This window comes from Petromyzon marinus, chromosome 18 (genome assembly GCF_048934315.1).
Source record: "Petromyzon marinus isolate PM22_M1 ecotype Great Lakes invasive population chromosome 18, UKy_Petmar_22M1.pri1.0, whole genome shotgun sequence".
Lineage (NCBI taxonomy): Eukaryota > Metazoa > Chordata > Hyperoartia > Petromyzontiformes > Petromyzontidae > Petromyzon > Petromyzon marinus.
In genome coordinates, this window is record NC_133684.1 from 5,335,398 (window position 1) to 5,355,765 (window position 20,368).

General features: G+C 46.3%; 1 protein-coding gene across 8 annotated transcripts in view; it reads right to left on the minus strand.

Moving 5' to 3' along the window:
- LOC116943607 (RELT-like protein 1) overlaps positions 1-20,368 on the minus strand; it is a 52,579-nt gene that overhangs the window by 19,132 nt on the left and 13,079 nt on the right. For 4 of the 8 annotated variants that reach the window (XM_076067828.1, XM_076067831.1, XM_032956608.2 and 1 more), the window contains exon 2: positions 5,701-5,770. The gene's annotated coding sequence lies outside the window, so the exon portion shown is untranslated. Of the gene's footprint in view, positions 1-5,700; positions 5,771-5,890; positions 5,948-15,458; positions 15,576-20,368 lie in introns of those variants that run through there. The other 4 variants (XM_076067830.1, XM_076067829.1, XM_032956609.2 and 1 more) reach the window with 3 other exon arrangements.

The window sequence follows — 20,368 nt, forward strand, 5'->3', positions numbered from 1 at the left end:
GTTCGCGATGCGCAGCGAGGGGACAGAGATCGCTGTGCACGCATTACTAACATCTCGCTGCAGCGCCGAGATGTTAGCTACCTCGCCCAGTATACAGGAGGACGTGGATTCAATCCCGACCCTGACGCCTGTGCATTTGGAGTTTGCGTGTTACTCTCTCTCCCTGTGGTCGCATGGATCCTCTGGGTTTTCCCCTCCACATTTAGAATCGGCGTGAGTTTAGAGTTATTTCACTGCTGCTATGAATTTCCACGTGATAAGCCACTTCGTTGAGCTTATCATTTGTGGCCAGGTCGCTTCCGCAAAAAGACCTGTAAAGCTCAGTGGGCCGTACCTGGTAAAAAAAAAATATTAATAGTAGCATGTTCAGTGGGGTTGGGCACTGAGCATTTTGAGTTCTGGTGATATTTTCGTTCTTGTTTCGCTTTGCTAAATACTCTGAAAGGCATCTAAAGATAGATTAAACATTCTCACAGCCTGTTCTCACAAAAAACTTTTTAAAAAAACACACGAAGCCACAGTTGGCAGTTCACCAATTAAAATTAAATTACAAAATATTTAGAGGCTTCAGAGCACAATTTTTGCAGTGTAAAGATTAGATTGCGAGAGATGCAACGCCACCCCGGAGGGTTAACGGTGCTTGCCGTTGCAACCCCCGGAGCGGTGAGGATGCGAGAAAGGGAGATTTCGTCGTCTCTCAAGTCTCAAGTCTCACCTAAACTGTATTCACAGATGGTTGGAGGTCAAACAGTTTTAAGATAACAAAAGGGGTTCCACAGGGTTCCATCCTTGGCCCGCTCTTGTTCTCTCTTTATGTCAATGACTTGGGCACTGACCTGGATCATTCCAGGGTAAATCTTTTTGCAGATGACACGATACTGATTACTGCTGGCCGCTCTCCGGATGACGTGATTGCTAAGCTCCAGGGTGATTTCAACAAACTACAACATCAGCTAGTTTCTCTTAAACTAGTCCTGAATACCTCCAAAACCAAGGTGCTATGCTTCTCACCGGGACTAAAGCAGGAAGTTATTTTTCCCCAATTACATTCCTTGAATAATTATCAAATAGAGCAAGTCAAGATCTATAAGTATCTTGGGGTCATCCTGGATTCAAAACTTAATTTTGAAGATCACATTCATTATATTGGTAAAAAGACAAAAATAAAAATTGGTTTTCTGTATCGACACAAGCACTGCTTCCCCCGAATGTTCCGTTTGGAATTGATAAAAGCTACCATACTGCCTCTACTTGACTACTGTGACATCGTGAATAAATCAGCCCCAAGTACTGTACTGAAGAAGCTTGATTCTATCTATCACTCGGCCTTAAGATTTACATTGAACTGCCCATATGGGACTCACCACTGTGATCTCTACATTGGGTCAAACTTAATATCTCTTAATGTTCGACGGCTTGTGCACCAGATCTTATTTATTTACGATGTACTTACAAAAAAATCCGCAGACTACCTACTGGATCTCCTCTCTGTTTCAAAGAACAAATTTGACCTCAGGTCTTCGCTCATCTACCAGCTTCACATTCCATATTGCCGTACAAAAACCGGAGGAAGGGCCTTTGCTATTGATGCCCCCAGGGTCTGGAATGCTATTGCCAATAAACTGCAACTTGAATCACTACCTATGAGATCTTCACTCAATACTGCTCTAGAGGAGTTGTACACCCCTAGCTGCCACTGCTATTCAGTGGCCTAAAATATGGCTCTAGATTTTGGTGTTATAATTTATTTATGTAGTTTACTGTAAAAAATTCGGTCACAGTCCCTATGATCACTGTTACATTGCATTTATGGCTTTTATTTTGGTGATTTCGAAAATGTTTTTTTGTTTTTGGCCATGTTTTTGTTTATTGTAGTAGGGAGTTAGACTGATGGCCTTAATCTTAGTTGTCTTGTGGTTGTTGTTGTTGTTGTTATTTGACTTGCATCCCACTGGGATTTTTGCACACAGCGTTGGTGTACGGTGCTATTTCAGGAATATTTTGATTATTTTTTTCCTGGATTTTCTGTTTGCACAGTCACATAATCACTTTAAGATGTTTTCTTGTTCATGTTTTTTTGTTTTTTGAGGTTGCACCCGATTCAAGAGCTGAATGGCTCACAGGGCTATAGCAAATAAATAAACTAACTAACTAAACTAACTGCTGTGGATCGTAAATGAGGCCGATTTGAAATTGTTGTTCCCACGTGCCTTGCTTAATTGGCATGGCACAGCAACGTTGCAAGATTGCGTAATGTGCATATGTGTTTGCCATGCAGGTAGCTCCCCAAATTAGGCAACTTGAGAGTCAAAATATCAAAAAGTAATCCCTATGGAGGGAGCGGTGGCACTGGGGGTAGCGTACTATATGCTTTGATCCTGGCAACCAATTCCAGGTCATGGATATCAACAGCGAGCGATATCTGAAGGGTGCCTAGCACACCGCACTGACCAGCGTGTGATGTATGGTCAAACCTCCATTGCTGCAGCATGCCCAAGTTAAAAACCACTTCATGACTATAACAATGGTATTGTCCGAAAACGTGAAACGGCCCATGTGCGGATATGAGTTATGTAACAACACAATGGATTTAAATTCAGAGTTGGCCAGTTGGAAACATTTTAAATGTATTCTTTGGTACTGTGCCCGATTGGTAAATCATTGAACATTTGATGGATATTTCAAAAGCAATGGGTTACTGCCAAAGGGCACTTACCGAGAGCCACAGGAATATTAATTAAAACATTGAATGCCGAGCCGGCACTGTTGAGCTCCTGGGTTTAAATCTGGGTCTCGGCCACCTGTTATTAAATGAAGTTGACAAGGGTAGTGAGTTGATCGTTGGGGCCCAGTGGTATCACGTTTGCCGCTTGTTGCAGAGGTTTGCGGTTCGAATCCGTCAGGTTGCCCTGGTCAATACTAGCCATATATAAATAAGGGTCATCTTATTCCCAGTCGATGTGAGGATCCCGTACAGTCATTTGAAAAGAGTAAGCCATTGTGTGCCGTTGCGATGGTATGAATTTGATAAATTACCTGCACATAACTCAATTTGGATTACAGAGCAACATCGTCCCCCTGCTGTGAAACTAGGGGAGACTAAGTATGTGAAACATAGCACCTACGTGATAGCCTTGCCCTATAAGAAGGGCACTAATACGAAATGTGCTAACCTATTTTGAATTAGTATTATGTTCTAAGCCTGGTCACAGATGACTGCACGAAAAACAACATGTTAAATGGTATTGCAGCTACTCTGATTAAAATTGCAGGTCTGAGAAGAAAGAAATATCAGCCTGATGGTCCGTGGCGAAGTGCAACACCCTCCAGCGCAAGGAATAAAAAGTTCACGTGAAGGATTTTTGGGAGATGTGAAAAATCACTTCTGTAGCCATTTTATGAAAAATGGGGCATACCGTCTCTTCCTCTCATTACAAGATCCTGACAGGGCCAAACAACAAAAAGGGCCTACGGATATTTAACCATGTTTTTTTGTTTGTTTGTGTGATAACATTTGTAACCAAGATATCTTCTTGAATAAATGTATTTATATAGTATGGATAGGTACAGTGAAGATACAAAGTGGCAGAGTCATGTCATTGTCAATCGTAATTTTTTTACATAAGGTGAGAGAGAAATTAACACCCCGGAGATTAACTTTTAGAGATTGTTTTTCATTGCGAGTGACAATGGCGGTAGTAGCGACATGGGGCAGCAGTATCAACTGTAGAAAGATATCGCTGAAGGCCAATGAAGCATAAGTGCCGAGGGCCTACAAGAACCTTAATCCGGCCCTAGATCCTGATAGCACAAATTAAATTGTGGAAAAATACAAAACGCAATGACAAAAAAACTTTGCTTATGATGAGCTGTGATGCTATTACAAGTTTTTCATTATCTGCCCAGGCTTGGCATGAAATATGATCTCCGTACACCACATTTCAGCTCACAATTGCACTCTGCTGCCTGAGCTTCAGCATTCGCTTATAAAAAGCCAAGTATTCACCCAAGATACCCTCGCCGAATCTCAAAATTGTTTTGCAAGAGGGCCTGCATTGGGTTGTTTGGCCAATACCAACAATGTGGGTGGGAGGAAACCGGACTACCCAGAGAAAACCCACACATGGGGGGGGTGGGAGGTGATACTTGACACTGCCAATTCATGGTCATACTTTGAAACCAAATGCCTAACAGGTCTTGAGACTCAGCAATGCAATTTGGAACAAGGCATGATTGTAATTTAGTTTTCAAACCTTTTTGTGTTAATCTACAAGTGTAAATATTTTTTTTACATCTGCAAACACATTTAAAACAAAAAAGGTCACTGTCCCTATGCTCAAATGCACACTGTGCAGCGCACATCTGAATAGATAGTGGAAATTCCACATTTCATGGTGGGGGCCAGTATTTCCACAGGATGGCAGCTCATGGGTTTCCAGCACACGATGTAGCTTCACCAGATAGTATGTATTTTATCCACCTTCGAGGAATGATGATGATGATGGGCCGGAGTTCATAATACCTGGGATGTTAACTGCGCTACATTCAAGCCAGCGAGTGGGTAAGTTAATGAAAACTACTTTCAATGAACCGCACACACACAAACATGTTTCTTTCTGTTAATGTAAAATTAATATCGTCAGCCATGATCCATCAACTGCTGGATGAAGGATTGTGTTCACATGCTGCATTGATCTCGGGGGTTATTTGACCATACTTCACCACATTGGTCAGTGCAACGTGGTGAAGTATGTAAAGTTAATATAAAAGGTAAAAGTGCAGCCATGCGATGTCTTATTCACACCACCGCTGCCAGAAGGGCCTTTATTAGAGGAAGCTCTAAAGAGCCCCTCTTCAGAGGGTATTTGGACTACTCTTCCATGCTAGCCATAATGAACAGCATCGTCAAATAAATTGAGAAATTAAATCAACTGAGCAGTTACAACCATCAATATGACTTTCACGCTGATATGCAGAGCGAAATGTACGTGGGCAGGCAAACTGGGCGTCCTAAGACAGGCTGAGTACGAACGGACTAATGAGAGTAGTTTCAGCGTGGGTTGCTCGTTTTGCCAAGGGCAGGAACGTCGTGTTGCTGCCTGGCCGTGTTTAGCTCTATTGATCCGAAGGGGATAATGGAGCACCGTCTGGTACCGTGTGTACAATGGGTGACGGGCTCGTTGAATTATCAGCTCCGGAAGATAATGGGAGTCGCCTTTCACCAGTGGTGATATCCATCTCTGGGTTACAGTTCACCTGGTAGGATGGCAGGGCACCAGGCAGTGAGAATGTGAGTTCAAACTCTGGCCAGGGTTGACTTGGCTACGTTATCACCACCACCACCACCATCATCTGTGCGCCTCTCCATGGGTATCCATGGGAGGCTGTGGGTTGTGCTAGGAATGTGGCATCTACACTATTGGCTCAGCGCCACCAATGGAGAGGAGCTTTGGCAAACGTTTGTTTTTTTAAAAATAACAATGTTTCATTCCAACAGTCTGGAGTGTACTTAGTACGTTCAGCAATTGTTTAAAGCTATTATTCCCTTCTAAAAAAAAAACAATATATTTTATGAAAACATCTTCATCGTGCGGCGTAGACCACCAAGGGCCAAACAACGAGCCACTGACGCCACCGTTGGAGGGGGTCGCTATTCAACGTCACGGGACGGACCGGAGCAGCAAAAACAACGGCACTCACCGCACGGAGCGGCGAACCTCGCTCAGAAGCAGCCACCCCCCGCCGTCACTGGTGGCTCACAAGACGGCAGCTACAGAAGGGGAAGGGGGGGGGGAGAAGAAAAATAATAATAATACATTAGTGGTGAGAGAAAATCTGGCCGAAACAGAGAAGCATATGTATTATTATAATTATTGTCGGTCACACGAACTTCGTAATCCAGATCGACCCGCCAACTGGCGGCGTGGGCCAATGAGTGTGCGGCTTTTCCCCCGGAGCGGAAGGATGTAATCACACAAGAGACCTGCACGTGATTGGCTATCCCCGCGGGTGGCATCAAGGGCGGTGGTGGGGGTTCCCGATTTGGAAGGGAGATTTGCGGAGGGGTGGTGGTGGGGGGGGCTTTTGTAGTTGCTCTGCTTGTTGCAGCGGCTGAGCCTGTGTAGGAACGCGCCTTTAGTTCGGTTGCATTATTGTCATAGCTCGCAAAAGTGGTGTGCGCGTGCGTGTGCTTTGCAAGCCAGCAGAGGGAGGAACGTGATTTACGACGTGGCCTTTTTTTATTATTGTTATCTCCGAATGAATTTACAGCGACGGGAGGGAAGGGCGGTGCTTTACACGCTTCTGCCGAGCCGAGGCAAGCATTTTACACGATAACTGCACGTTCAAATGCTCGCATTGCGCGGTCATCCATCACGCGGGGCCTGAAGTGTGTACCTTGTAAAAAGGATTAACCAACAGGCAATATACGGCAGGTATTAAAAACTGGGGGGGGGGCGGTAACAATGCGAGGGGGGCAGGAGATGGCAGTACAGAAACTGGTCCGTGAGCCTGTCCGGTCCGTGAGCCTGTCTGGTCCGTGAGTCTGTCTGGTCCGTCAGTCTGTCCGGTCCGTGAGCCTGTCCGGTCCGTGAGCCTGTCTGGTCCGTCAGTCTGTCTGGTCCGTGAGCCTGTCTGGTCCGTGAGCCTGTCTGGTCCGTGAGCCTGTCTGGTCCGTGAGCCTGTCTGGTCCGTGAGTCTGTCTGGTCCGTGAGTCTGTCTGGTCCGTGAGTCTGTCTGGTCCGTGAGCCTGTCTGGTCCGTGAGCCTGTCTGGTCCGTGAGCCTGTCTGGTCCGTCAGTCTGTCTGGTCCGTGAGCCTGTCTGGTCCGTCAGTCTGTCTGGTCCGTCAGTCTGTCTGGTCCATCAGTCTGTCTGGTCCGTGAGTCTGTCTGGTCCGTGAGTCTGTCTGTACGGAGCGTTGAGTGCTGCTTCCTTGTACGCTCCACGCACACGCTCAGGATTCCTTCCGTGCAAAGACTCGTTCGTGGAATTGGCGAAACACCCAAATACAAGGTCCTTCTGAAAGAGAATCTTGAGCGAGGCATCGGCGAGTACATAAAGGGGGACAACTTTATTTAAAATTACACTGCAGCTCTTGTGATCACGACGTGTCATTTTGTCGACAGTGGTGAGGTGTGTCCCCCCCCCTAGCCAGGGAGGAAAATTATATTTTGTTCTCAAGTTTAATTGAACAACGTCAGGCGTGGCCAATTAATTTCAATAAAGTCGAGGTGTTTAATTGTCATGCATCACGAGTGCCAACTCCGAATGAATGAATGAATGCAGCTGTCTGCTGACTTCAAGGCATCAAGTGGCCAAAGCGAACGTGGAGCCCTCTGACGAACGAACGTGTTTAACCCTGTCGGCTTCACGTGACAAATTACGGAAAGCAACTATCTAAATGCGACACAGATATAAGCATGATTAATCGAAGGGCTAATGAAAAACATTTACAGGCACGTTTATTTCCCAAGACGAACCGCTAATACACACATCCATCTCAATGCCATTTGCAAAATTGATCAATTTCTAAATTTTAATAGCTGCCAAGGCACCAATATGTCACAACACGATTGTGCTTTTAATGACCTGCAAAGATGCAGCGTTTGCAAGGGTGATAAAATATATCTCATAACACACGTTTGCTCCGCTGTAGAAGCTATAAATATACTCTTGCGCGTATGTGTGTGCGCGCGCGCGTCTACAGGAAAAACCACGACTGTGTTTAAAAATAGAGGCAGCCGGCCGGGTGGGTGGGTAGGTGGTCGAACGGTGAGGGCACTGAGTGGCTGGTACCGCTGAAGAGATCGAGAATCCAAATCTAAGTTTCCCACCATCATTTCTCTACTTACACCGTCATAAGGCACAGCAGACCCCCACCCCCAAACAAAAGAGCTGTCGGAGCCCAGTACGGGTAAAATGTATACAAAACAAAACTCCCCCCACACTCATCTCCAATTCACATCGCACACTTGATGCCAAGAGAACGCAAACTTTTTTTATGGGAGAATCCAGGCGGTCAGGTGCAGCTCTTCGAGCGGAGCGTTTTAATTCGGACGGCCAAGGACTCAAAAAAAGCTCCGAAACGTTTTTTTTTTGCCGAAGGCGTGGCTCACAGAGGAACACGACGTGTGAGGACCTCGAACTCTGAGAAGGATTGGTAAAAGCTACAGTTTATCGGTCAAATATTTGGGCAATTGCTAAAAGCGGGTTCTCAAGCGCAGTCAAAAGTGGCTAGACTTGAAGCGAACCTTCTTTGTATATATATTTTTTAAAATTCAGTTATTCAATCAATTATCCTAAATTCCAAGCCTGATCATTAAAATTCCGGTCGTGACTGTCATAGGAGAAGCGCCAGTGTCACACCAGGGTGTGCGGTAAAGTGCTCCCCCCAGATTTGTGTCGAGAGAAAACGGCCACCTAAAGGTTTTTTTTTCAGAAGGTCTCTGACCATTTCCCATGCACGTATTTGCAGACGCACAGGACCACGCCGCTCTGCGAGATTTCCGAACGGATTCGTCGTCTCGCGATGCCGGAGAACGCACTGGGAACAAAACTGGCGGTAGGCAAAGCACAAAACATAAATATTTTGTTTTAACTTACAAGAACAAACAGAACCACACCAGGGCAAGAATACCACACCTATGGACCCACATGCCCCCATTTCCCTATCAAAGGCCGATCACGTGCAAAAGACATCCGTTTTTAGACGCTGTATAGAGTTCGCCATTCATGCAAAACGCACAGATATCTCCGCGGTTCAATGTCATGAACGGTATAGGTGTTTTTTTATTTTCTTTCAAAGAGACGCAAAAGGGGGGAAAAAAGCAAACCGCAGGCACGCATTCCTTTATTAAGTACGTGGAGCAATTGCCCAGGCAAGTGGAACCACAGAAGAAGTGTAGATCTTGCCGATCTGGTCACAGTGGGATACCAACGGGGACAGCGTGTTGCTTTCAGACCCTCACCCTCCGTGCCAGCACTGCCTGTGTTGGCCAACTAACCGTATGGCACGTGAATAATAAAATCAAAATGTTTAAAACCTCTGGCTCTCCACAGCCCATCAAACCTCTAAGTTTGGTAAAATAGGTACCACTTCGTGGGGAAGTCAACAGCCATGGTCATACAGATGGATATCCCAGCCACCACTGGAATATTCCCACCATGGGCACAGGGCTGCAAACAGGAGATAAGCGCCACCTCAAAGCACATTCGAGCAGGAAATGCCGTTTATTGTTTATTATTATTTCTACGAAGTTCATTTATCCAGAAAAAGCCTCGCTGAGTCTCAAGACTCTATTTCAGGGGGGTCCTGATCATTTTTTTGTTCATTGCAGTAGGGGGCTATCTTGTTACGTGTAATCCCAGGATAGTAATTTGCAGCATTGGGATGTATTCTGACCAGTTACATTCAGACAAAACATAAACACTCCAAGCAGGAAGGAGCGCGTGTCAGGAATCGAACCCAGGCCCTTCTTAACGAGGTGTCAGTGAAGAATTGGGGATCGAACCCAGGCCCTACTTGCCATGAGGCCCAAGTGTTGTAGTGCAAGAAAGCTCATAAACAGATTTTGTCCCATGTGGCACAAGCATGTGACAGTTTCTCGCACGTACATGTGCACATTCCGCTGGCGTGCGCCGGCTGTCAAACCAGTTCTCGGCCCTGAATCCCTCCTTGTGTATCTATTTAAACTATTTTTTTCTATTCTACCAGGTAAGGCCCACTGAACTATACAGCTCTTTTTCGGGAAGCGACCTGGTTATCACAAATGATAGCTCAACGAAGTGGCATCATGTAGACATTTATGGCAGCAGTCAAACAACTCTAAACGCATGTTGAGTCTAAATGTGGACGGAAAACCGGAGGACCCGGAGAAAAATACACGCGGCCACGGGGAGAACGTGCCAACTAAAAATATACAGCAGGCATCAGGGTCAGGATCGAACCCACAGCCTCCTGTATAGTTAACATCTCACCATTTTGGCACCCCTATCAAATAAGCAAAGCAATGCAATTGCACTTCACACACCCGTGGGAATTTCAATCAGCAGTAACGTGTGCCGCCAAGTCGCCACCAATCGTATCACAATGTTCACTGGCTGTGAAACGCGATTCGTGGCGTTCACGCGGCCGCGCCAAGGCCTGCACTCGACTGTTTTCGCCCGAGCCACTGCAAAACCTAAAGGTGCAGCCACGCTGTGACATTCTCAGCATCGCCAGGATGACCTTTTAAAAAAAATTAAGTTTGTCACACACAAAGCCACCCACACAAGGAGACAATAAACGGTTCACAGCCCCACTCGCGCTCTCTCTTGCGCAGAGAGGATAATCTATCCTGCGACAATTTTGTCCAGCCCGGATAGCAGCAAAATGGTAAAGGGGCAGCTCTGCAATTGCTTGCCCACGCTCCTGCTGGCAGAAGAGTCTCCACGAGAGAGAGAGAGCTGCCTTTGAGGGTATTTTGGCCTACTCTTTCATGCAGGCCTGGCACCTTGGAAGAAGTGAGAGTACCCATACTCTACTCCACCGCCGGCGACCTGCCGATCAAAATGACTGCACTCGATGCACTGTAAACCACGCAATGGTAGTTACACGATTTCAGATGAACATTTTATACACTCTAAATGTGGGCAGTGATCGTTAGCATAATCACGAAATCGCGTTTTTTTATCTGGGAAATGTATGTCAACCAATTAGGGACCGTAATTCAATCTATAATTAATTTGCCCATCTTTTTTTTCTTTAAAGGGAGAAATCCTGAAAAGCACTCGGGCAAACTGACTTTTTTCACTCACGCTGGGATGGCGATGGTCCACTCCATTCCGTTTGTGTGTTAAGCCAATGACTTGTTCCATAACTAAGCCATCATTTAAAAAAACTTTCATTACTTTCAAAAGAGCACCCTGTGTATCATTGGGTGTGTTTTTTATGTGTATTCTTTCGGGTTGCACAAATCGTGGGAAAGGCACATGACTGAGTGAGCTCGGAGTAGTCAAGACCCGTTTGGACAGAGCGGCACGGTGCGCTCCGGGGAATTAATGAGGTGGAGCAAGCAAGATAATGCTTGCCTAGAATCCAGCAAGAAGTGCCTGGGTTAGGTTCCCGGACAGTGGGTGCTTTTCTGTGTGGAGTGTGAATGTTCTCCCGCTGTTCTGCATGGGTTTAGTCTGGCTTCTATGGATTCCTCCCATGGCTTAAAAAAAAAATCACACAGCGTCACTGGCATTGGCCAAACATCCCAATGCTGAGAAACTCACCTGAAAATTTGGTTCACACACACACAGAACACCATTGCCCCCCCCCTCCCCCTACTGAGAAAAGAGTCTTGAGGCTCGGCGAGGCTTTCCTGGGTAAACAAACGGAACAATAAAATTAATAATTAATAATTGCAGCTCGGCCAGGTGGAGCAGTGCTCACCTGCAGTTTACCTGAGCACTCACCAACCCTCTCAGTTCACCTGAGCGGTTGGTAAACCACTGAACGATGGCAGCAACCAGGCATGCAATGATGGATATATTAATTCAAGATGGACTGCTATGCTCACGATAGATTCATGGCCTGGAATGGTGCACACGAGAACAGACGGCGATGTATGCGTGTGACAAAATCACCCGTGACCAGATCAACCTACATGCGTCTAGTCTTGTCAGAGCTGAGAAGCCAAGCAGGGCTAAACCCAGGCATGACTTATATGGGTGATCGTCGGGGCTTGTTGCCAGGTGTTGTAGGTGTCGGGGCTTGCGTGGTGGTCACGGGATGGCAGCGCCTTAGTGTCACCACTCATAGTACGTACGATGGGGGGGGGGGGGGTTGCTTCATGTGTAAATAAAGGAGATGATCGTGATTTACTCGTTCACGTTTAACTCAGCTGGCACTTGAATGCCGAGCACAGTGTGTATTAGTCACGTGAGCTGCAAGCCCAGGCCTGCGCTACGCCGGCTGGGTACAGTCTTACGAGTGAAATAACTTAATTGTGGCTAGCACACTTTACGTGTATAATAGTCAAAGAGCTCTCCGACAAATTTTTCGATTGCGCCGTTTTGTAATTCGGCTGGAAGTTCAACGTCACCTCAATGAGATCCGAGTCAGACGTCAGACGTCAAACCCAAACGACAAGCAATACTGAACTTCCACCCCGAAAAACACACCAGAGCTGTACGGGGCACGCACCGCACGAAAACTATGTAGTCATACGAATACCCACGCACTCCAAACATCGCGGCTTTAATTACAGCGGATTATATTATCAGACTTGCACACTGCCTTCGCGTCCAGTTACGAGTTTGAATCATATCTTCTTCCAAGACTGGGCTTTGAAAGAGCGCAGCGCCACGGGATAATGGAGAGAGAGATGAATATTTGCATTGCACTCTACAGTCCGCATGAATATTTAACGCGCTTCTTACAGATTCGAGCCACGAGTGGGAATTAACGCTGTCCATGAGTGTACGGAAAGAAAGTGTGGCGCGGGAAGGGGTTGGTTGCGTATGTTAAACCGCGATGGCAGTTTGCTGCACGGCATCACGCCGAGCGACAAATTGTGGTGAACAACAGAAGTGATTGCACGGGACATTCACAGATTCCCTGGAGGGGACCCTGTGTGGTTTAACTTTGCAACACCACTTTCCAATATAAAATAACCATTTCATTTTTTCCCCAAACAAACCAGACTTTTACATTAATCCTGCACCAGGCATTTTTTTCACATTACTGTGTGTTTTTTTGTCTTTCCCCTAAAGTTTATCCCTCAAATGGCTATGGGAATAGTAACGAGATAAAGTAAATGTTCCTATATCTCACAGAGCAGCGCAACCACTTAGAACACGGCTCGGAAGTGGACACTACAGAACCAGTTCCGAGATCCCTTCCAGTGACCTCTGGTCAACAATAAATGGACAAGCCCTTCCCGAACTGCACTGCCGCCAAGGAGTAACATTAATTGCGAGACGGTTATATATTTTTTTACCAATGTTTAAATTTTCTAAGCTGGACAACAGCCAAAAACAAGCGTACACCCAAATTTAATGCAATATTTTTTTGACGTTGTGTGTGCAGTCATTGGTGACCAGGGTCTGAGACCATCACCGCTCACGAGACTTGATAAACGTGCTGTAATCACAGTTGGCTCCCTGGATTCAAACTCAGGGGTCTCCAGTTCTGCTCACGAGGCAAAGGGGTCCAAGGAGGAATGGAAGGGGGAGGGGCACCTCGTTTTCTATGCGGTCCGCGCGAAGCCTGGGCCTTGCACTGGGGTCAAGGGAGAGACGTCAGTTTCATTTGAAAGTCTCAGCTGCTCGGCGATGAAACGACATTCGTTGTTATACCAGCTTTAAAAAAATAAAAAGAAACAGCACCGAATACGTGATGGCTGTGGTTTCTTTTGCGGACTTGAATTGGCTTTGCCGATAAAATATTGACAACCTCACATCACCGCTATGTCCTGGTTCACTCAGTTTTTGGCCGCAAATCTATTACGGGACTACAATTCTATGTTTTATACATTTTTTTTGCTACAGTACAATTTATATTTAAATACCACACATGCATGAAGAAGTCAAAACATTCCAACCAATTCTCATCCACCTCTTCCTTAACCTTTAAAAAAAGATCCATCTTCAATCACTGCTTCAGGTTTATGTATTCTGAGCACGTCCACCACAGAGATGAAACATGCTCGTGTGCGTGCAGCTTCCAAATGAATCACTGCATCGTGGGGCCTTGAGAGATGGCGACGGCTTCGAGAGGCCTTCATCCAACAGTGGATCAATCACGGCTGATAACGATGATATCGGAATCAGTCTTCCGGAAGTCTGTTACGTTGCAAGATAAAGAGTTCAACAGCCTCAACGCAAACTTTGTCCCCTCCACAACACGAGCCAAGTGAGATGGACGGGGTCACAAACCATCACTGACAGCGCAGACATGCTGTTTTCAGTCCAAACAGGTCAAACAGAAATATTCGTCAGGAACAAAGCCACCCACAAGCAGAAACCGTTCCCGGTTCATGGCTCTCTCTTTCTCGCACAAAGAGGACACGCAATCCCTCTGTGACGGTTTTTTTAAGGCCGGCAAACCAGCAGTAAAAAAATAACATAAAGTTGCAGCCCTGATCCTGCTTGGTCATGCCCCTGCTGGCAAAGCGGCCTCCACTTGCAGGAGCTCTGGACAGCCCCTCTATGGAGGGTATTTGGCCTCCTCTTTCACACTTAAGATGCCCCACCACACGCGACCAGCCAATCGCCATTTATACTGCCGGGTGGACAGAAGCAGGGGGGGGGGGGGGGTTAAAAAAACTTCCATCGTTATTCCATGCCCTGAAAACAAGGTCACAATAGCAGAGTTACAATGTTCTGTACCGGTCAACATTCAGAATTTCCCTTCCTCATTGCGGACACTTTGCCCAGAATGTCACTTCTCTGCCGCATTTCTCTTGCATCCCACAAACGTTTTTCACTGCCAGGCCAGGAGATTGAACCGATGACCTCAAAATGACCATTAACATATCCGCGGCCGGCGTCCGGCTCCACACAAGTCAACGGGCCTGAATACAAATGCGAGGATTATGCACACGCACGGGAACTTTAACAACGCCCATCATCAAAATATCAATGTGACCCCTCGGCGCTGGCGGGCTCGCGGCTCCGTGCAAGCAAACCGAGCCTCTTTTTTTTTGCCGCTCCCACATGAATATTAATGGCCCTCTCACCCGCACACGTGTTCAGGGGACGAGAATGTTGCGAGCGGCCAACGTCACACGTAAGTTCAATGGTGTGGTGGGGGTGGGGTCACGGTAATTGTAAGAAAAAAAGAATGAGATTGAGAAAGTGGCTTTTTGTCAGAAATTAAGTCTAAGCTGCTTAGGTGTGTTACGGCTAAACGCAGTGCTAGAAATACAAATGACCACTGCTATTGCTAGACGTATACCAATATATAATATTGTTTTTTTTTTCCCGATGCGTGTTTGAGTTGTTCCGTGTCACGTGCTGGGAAGCTTCTTCAGGAAGTGAAAGTGAAATTCAGTTTGTGAAGAAGCGCGTCGAGAGAAACGCGAGGCATCATGCGGAACAACACAACAAAGCACAACCAAAAAAAGCATCGGAGAACTCTACAGCACAACGGAAAAAAAAATTAAACTTACGCGCTATGGCATTTTCACCGGAAAACGCCGGAATGTCCCATGTTCAGTCTCACACGTCAACAATGACAATTGCAAGTGGCAATGTGTTCCTCTTTCAAGCAGGACACCGTTGGTTTGAGGAGCCCAAGACAGTGCCGGGCCAAAGGGCGCGTGCCCTTTTGAAAAAGTACTGCTAAGGCCAAATATATACACACACAGAAAACACACGCGCACATGGGGCATTAGCACACTTCTGGTAAATATATATTACCCAAGATAAATTCTTAAAGTAGAGAAGACGGCGCATACCAAACCGAGCAAGAAACGGTGAGAGCAAATACCTGCACACACACGTGTGGCCCTTACAGCACAGTTGCCCGTGTGGGCTGCAGGACATTTTGGCCCGCACTGCACGTACGGGAGCTTCAAGCAGTGCAGACGGGGTTCCTCGGCTTCTTAAATCCCCCCCCCCCCCTACTGATATCGCAAAGCTTCCCCCGCCACCAAGAGTCTTGCAAAACACTGCATGTGGCAGCAGCAGCAGCAGTGGCAGGAGCAGCCAAGCCACATCCTAGTGCCAAGGCAAACAGGACCCCCCCCTGTTGGTTGGAGGAGCCCAACACAGTGCCTGGCCAAAGGCTATACACAGCATGGTTTAAATATGATATCAAATATGCGCCGACTAAATTATATATTATCCAGCCAGGTGGCTCAGGGGTCGAACGGGTGGCTCGCATTAGAATGGTTGTCGATAAAATGAGTACCACTTAGTGGTTGTCCCTGGGAGAGACTCGCTCCTGCCACAGCATAGTGGAATTTCCACCATTGTCTCGGTGCTGTAAACAGGAGTTGAGAAGCGCCTCAAAGCTCAGTTCAGAATTTTTTTTTTCAATTATTTCATTAAAGTGGGGACGCTGCTGTGCTGTAATGGTTACCACAACGGACTTTCACCATCTAAACGAGTGTTGTATGGTGTTTCCAAGTCGATGGTGAAAATGCCCTCTTTCTGTGGCAGGGATTTCAACCGCTATATGACAACCACAGCTGACTCCTCACAAATTTGTGGAGCCTCCCCTATTAGTGCCAATTTTAACAACCCCATAGGATGATGATGATGACGGGCTTAGTTGACCACAGCTGGGATACAAATTCATAATTTCATGAGAAAGTTTCTGCTGTTCCATCAGTTAAGATAAATTTTACTGCTTTTCCAATTTACATTTCCTGTCCATCCATTGCCACGGTGTAATGATGATCACATTGATACAGCGAGCTGTAAAGCACCAACCACTAAAAATCTACGCAGTGGCATGTCACTACTATCTGTACTAACTCAAGGCAACTTCACCATCGTAAGCACACGCTGGCCCCATCTCTGTGCAATCCACCAACCCCGTGCTACCTAGTCAATGGAATACAACGCCCAGCAAAGAAGTCTGTGAGGAGAGGGGGGGGGGCCTCGGGACCAGCGGTTATTTACGTCACCTGTTTTCCAGCCATTGTTGCGTCAGGAAGCTGAACGGGTAGTATCCGGGAGACCGAAACACCCCTTGGCTACACTGGCAATGACTGTTTGTTCGTGCATGTGTGTGTGTGCGCATGGCTGGCATCAGCAGTGTAGTGGTTAGCGCCCTGTGCTACGAACCCCCGCCATCCGAGTTCGATTCCCGCTCACGGCCAACACCAGCGAGGATTTTCTGAACCGGTCCTGGGTCTTCCCCTAGGTCGACTCGGCCTCAAACGAGCACCTGGCACGATGTGTAAACATCGCCACCCAGGAGGCAAAGGCATTCGGGCGTGGTGCTGGGCACCCACCCCCTCGTACGCTGCGTCGGCCCTTCATTGGTGCTACTCGCTAAGAGCACTTGCCAAAAGAAAATATCTGTTAAGGCTATACGTGGTGTATATTTCTTTGTGGCTGGCATCAGACAGGGCTCTGCACGATATCGCAGCGTGAGCGCAAGTGCGGACGTACAGAGGCAGGTGGCTGGGCCAACAATAGCACCTCTCTCATGGAGCCGTCCGCACGTTCCTCCAACAGCATAATGCTTTAAAACAAATAAGCCCTGCCACTGAAATTGAAGTACGTACCTCGCATATACCGCAGTACGCTGTGCAGGACTGGGGTTCACGCATTATGCTGCGAACCCAGCGTTTGGTTCCAGGCCATAGCTCGCAGCAGTGGCGAGCGATATATCTGAATACATCATGGTCATCTTCCTTTATCAGTCCGCACTGACCACAGGGACGAAGTATGGTCAGACAACCGCTCATGACAGACACCTCCGATTAGCACGGTTGGCTATGTACGGTACGAAATAAGCGCAACGTACGTACAGACCTTCATCCAGCAGGGGATTGACGGCAGGTCTTTATATATAAAGTACAACTTTGGGTGTACGACACACTCCCAACTAAACAATTCCAGTAGCGATTTCCTGCGTATTTAGCAATGCTGTTCATCATCCACAAATTGATAACCACGGTTCAGGCATTGAACTTACGCCTCCTGGGGCTAAGGGCCCTTGTGTTCCCAACAGCGACGGAGCTGAATTGTCAGCTGACAGAGACGTAGAAACGTAGACAGAACACTCCATTCAACTCTGGTGTGACCGCCCTATCGTGTGACTGGGCAACCAAGCTAATACAAACCAGTTGGTCCTAAATTCCTACTGCTTCCCACGCTCATAGCCTACATGGGCTCCGCACAGTAAACCGACTGCCCGCGTGCACGGTATTCAAAAGACGTCGCCCAATGTTAACTCAGCCGAGTTTCTGGCCGTGCTCTCAGAACAAATAAACCAAGTATTCTCTACACCTGCAGCAGGGGAAGGCAAGTCATGTTTCAAAACAATGGGGCGAGGCGTCATGTATGCATACCTGTCAACCCATACCGTGTACCCATATTATTGAACAGGGAAAATTAGTTTCAGGTGCATACAGCGTACAGCCGTTTCAATATGGGCAAAATATGTTTTATGTTTGTTTGTGTTTCACCCTTGTGATGGGACTGTGTAGGATGAATGTTGAAATTTACAAGGGCACGGGGTGACCAATAGCGTGTGAATTGGTCTGTAATAAAGTAGGGCACTGATAAGAGGTTGACAAGTATGTGTATGCATGTATGTTGAACTTTTTTCGTACGTGGCCAATTGTGCTCATTGAAGGTGCGGGGGAAAGACAACAAACTAAACACAAATAGCAGTTCTCAAGAAATGAGTTTTCAATCTATAAATGAGATTTTGATTTAAAGCTTTCGTGACTGCAGTAATTAATATTCTTATCTCTTTCGGTAAAGTCACGTTGAAGGGAAACAATACAATAATAAAAATATATAAAACAATAAAAATTCTCACGACGTTTCGACCATAACACAAACGGTCATCATCAGGTGTGAAAGCCAACGGCAAGAAACATTTGAAAGAAGTGGCGGTTTGCATCAATTAATTTATTTTTAAAACGGTGTCTGCATTTTTTTTTTTAAAACGTTAGCACCACGGGCAGGGATTTGGCAGTTTATTTAGAAGGACGAGTCCATCTATGTTCTGAAAAGAGGAAGGGGGAGACGAAAAATTAATGTATGCTGTCTGAAGGCCACCGTAAGCGTGAACAATCAATTAAGACCTGAAATGGTTGATCAAATCCTTCCAATGATTGCTAAGCCAGAATCCATCTTCTCGGTTGAAATTGTCTCTGTGCTTGTATATGTGGATAGCCTCATGAACGAATCTCTCATGGTAGCCAGATTGCTTACAAAGAACCTCTGTCTTGGAGAAGTCAATGTCATGTGAGCCTACTGAATTATAATGATCTGCCACAGCCGAGGTGTTGGTCCTACCGTGTTTAAGGAGGAGATTCGATGTGTCACGATTCCCTGCTCCTCACCCCTGCTCTCTCCCCCACCGTTATGATTTGATAAATCAGCATGATTTGGATTTGCAATTTAAGCTTTACACTATTATAAATGTAGCGCCTCTAAGTGGCTGTAGGGGTCACGTGAACTCACTACTTGCAAAACATACGAATTGAAAATATAAACTACTTTACATAATTGATTTATACAAGCACGATTTGGTGCACGTATCGTTAGCATAATGATCTATTTTTATTGACCAATTCGATGCATCTTTAGATGCCTAATAGAGTGTCATTGCATATATTAAGTTACAATGTAAATGCAGAAATCCCCGAATGAAACCTATTACATAGTCCTGCAGCAGCCCGAGTTCAATGTCGTGTAATAGAAATAAGAACTATTATTTTTAAAAATGCCAGCCGGTAACACACCATAGCATACCGGTTCTATTACATCACTGTGTATATTCACATACAGTACGATACTATATATGTACGTACGGAATGCACAAAGACGATGCGTACACATGCAGCAGTGGCGTTCATCAAAAGGCGTTTGAAACAATAGTACCGCATTCGGCAGCGAAAACGTGGGCCTACAACTGAACGACAAGGCAAGGAGACCGAGCTAAAGTTCAGCCATGTACATTTCTCTTTTCAATGCAGGGCGGTGCGTGAAACGCACGTTCATAACCGCTGCCACGAAACGAATAATGTATGGCACTTTCGAGGGAAGAGATTGCTCCCGTTGTTTACAATCGCTCCGTTTAAAAACGGGCATCCGATTGCTCGCACCGGAGAGGGCCTAATGGTCATAAAGCGGCGATCAAAAGGGGCAGACGGGCAGTGTGCAGCGAACACGGATCTCTGTTTTCAGCTGGGCACGGTGGCAGCGTCATGTGTAAATCAGAGCACATGGCCAGGCCACTTAGCACAGGCAGAATCATTGCAGACTGGGCAGCGGCCAGAGGCTATTCCAATTCTGACCAATGGTTAATGCATTAATCACCTGCATCACCAAAGCCACGTGCGTGGGTTTGTGTGCGAGTGTGAAAGTGGGAATATGCTCAGAGAGATATATGTTTAGTTATTTTTCATCAAAGCACTGACACGTTTTGATAAGGTCCCCGAGGCAATTTTTCAATGTTTGTCCGTAATTAGGACGCACGACTTTTGTTGTTTGCTATTTAGCTACGGCGAATAGATTCAAATCGTCTGATGGATGAGGCCAAGCCAACACACATGACGTAACCGTGGGAAGTGTTACCCAGAGTACTCAAAGGATGATCGATCGCCTAATGACAGAGTAACAATTTGAAATGTGCCGTCCATGGACTTAATTTACAGGACACATTACGACCGCGTATATTTTCACGGTTATGCTGCATAGCTCTCC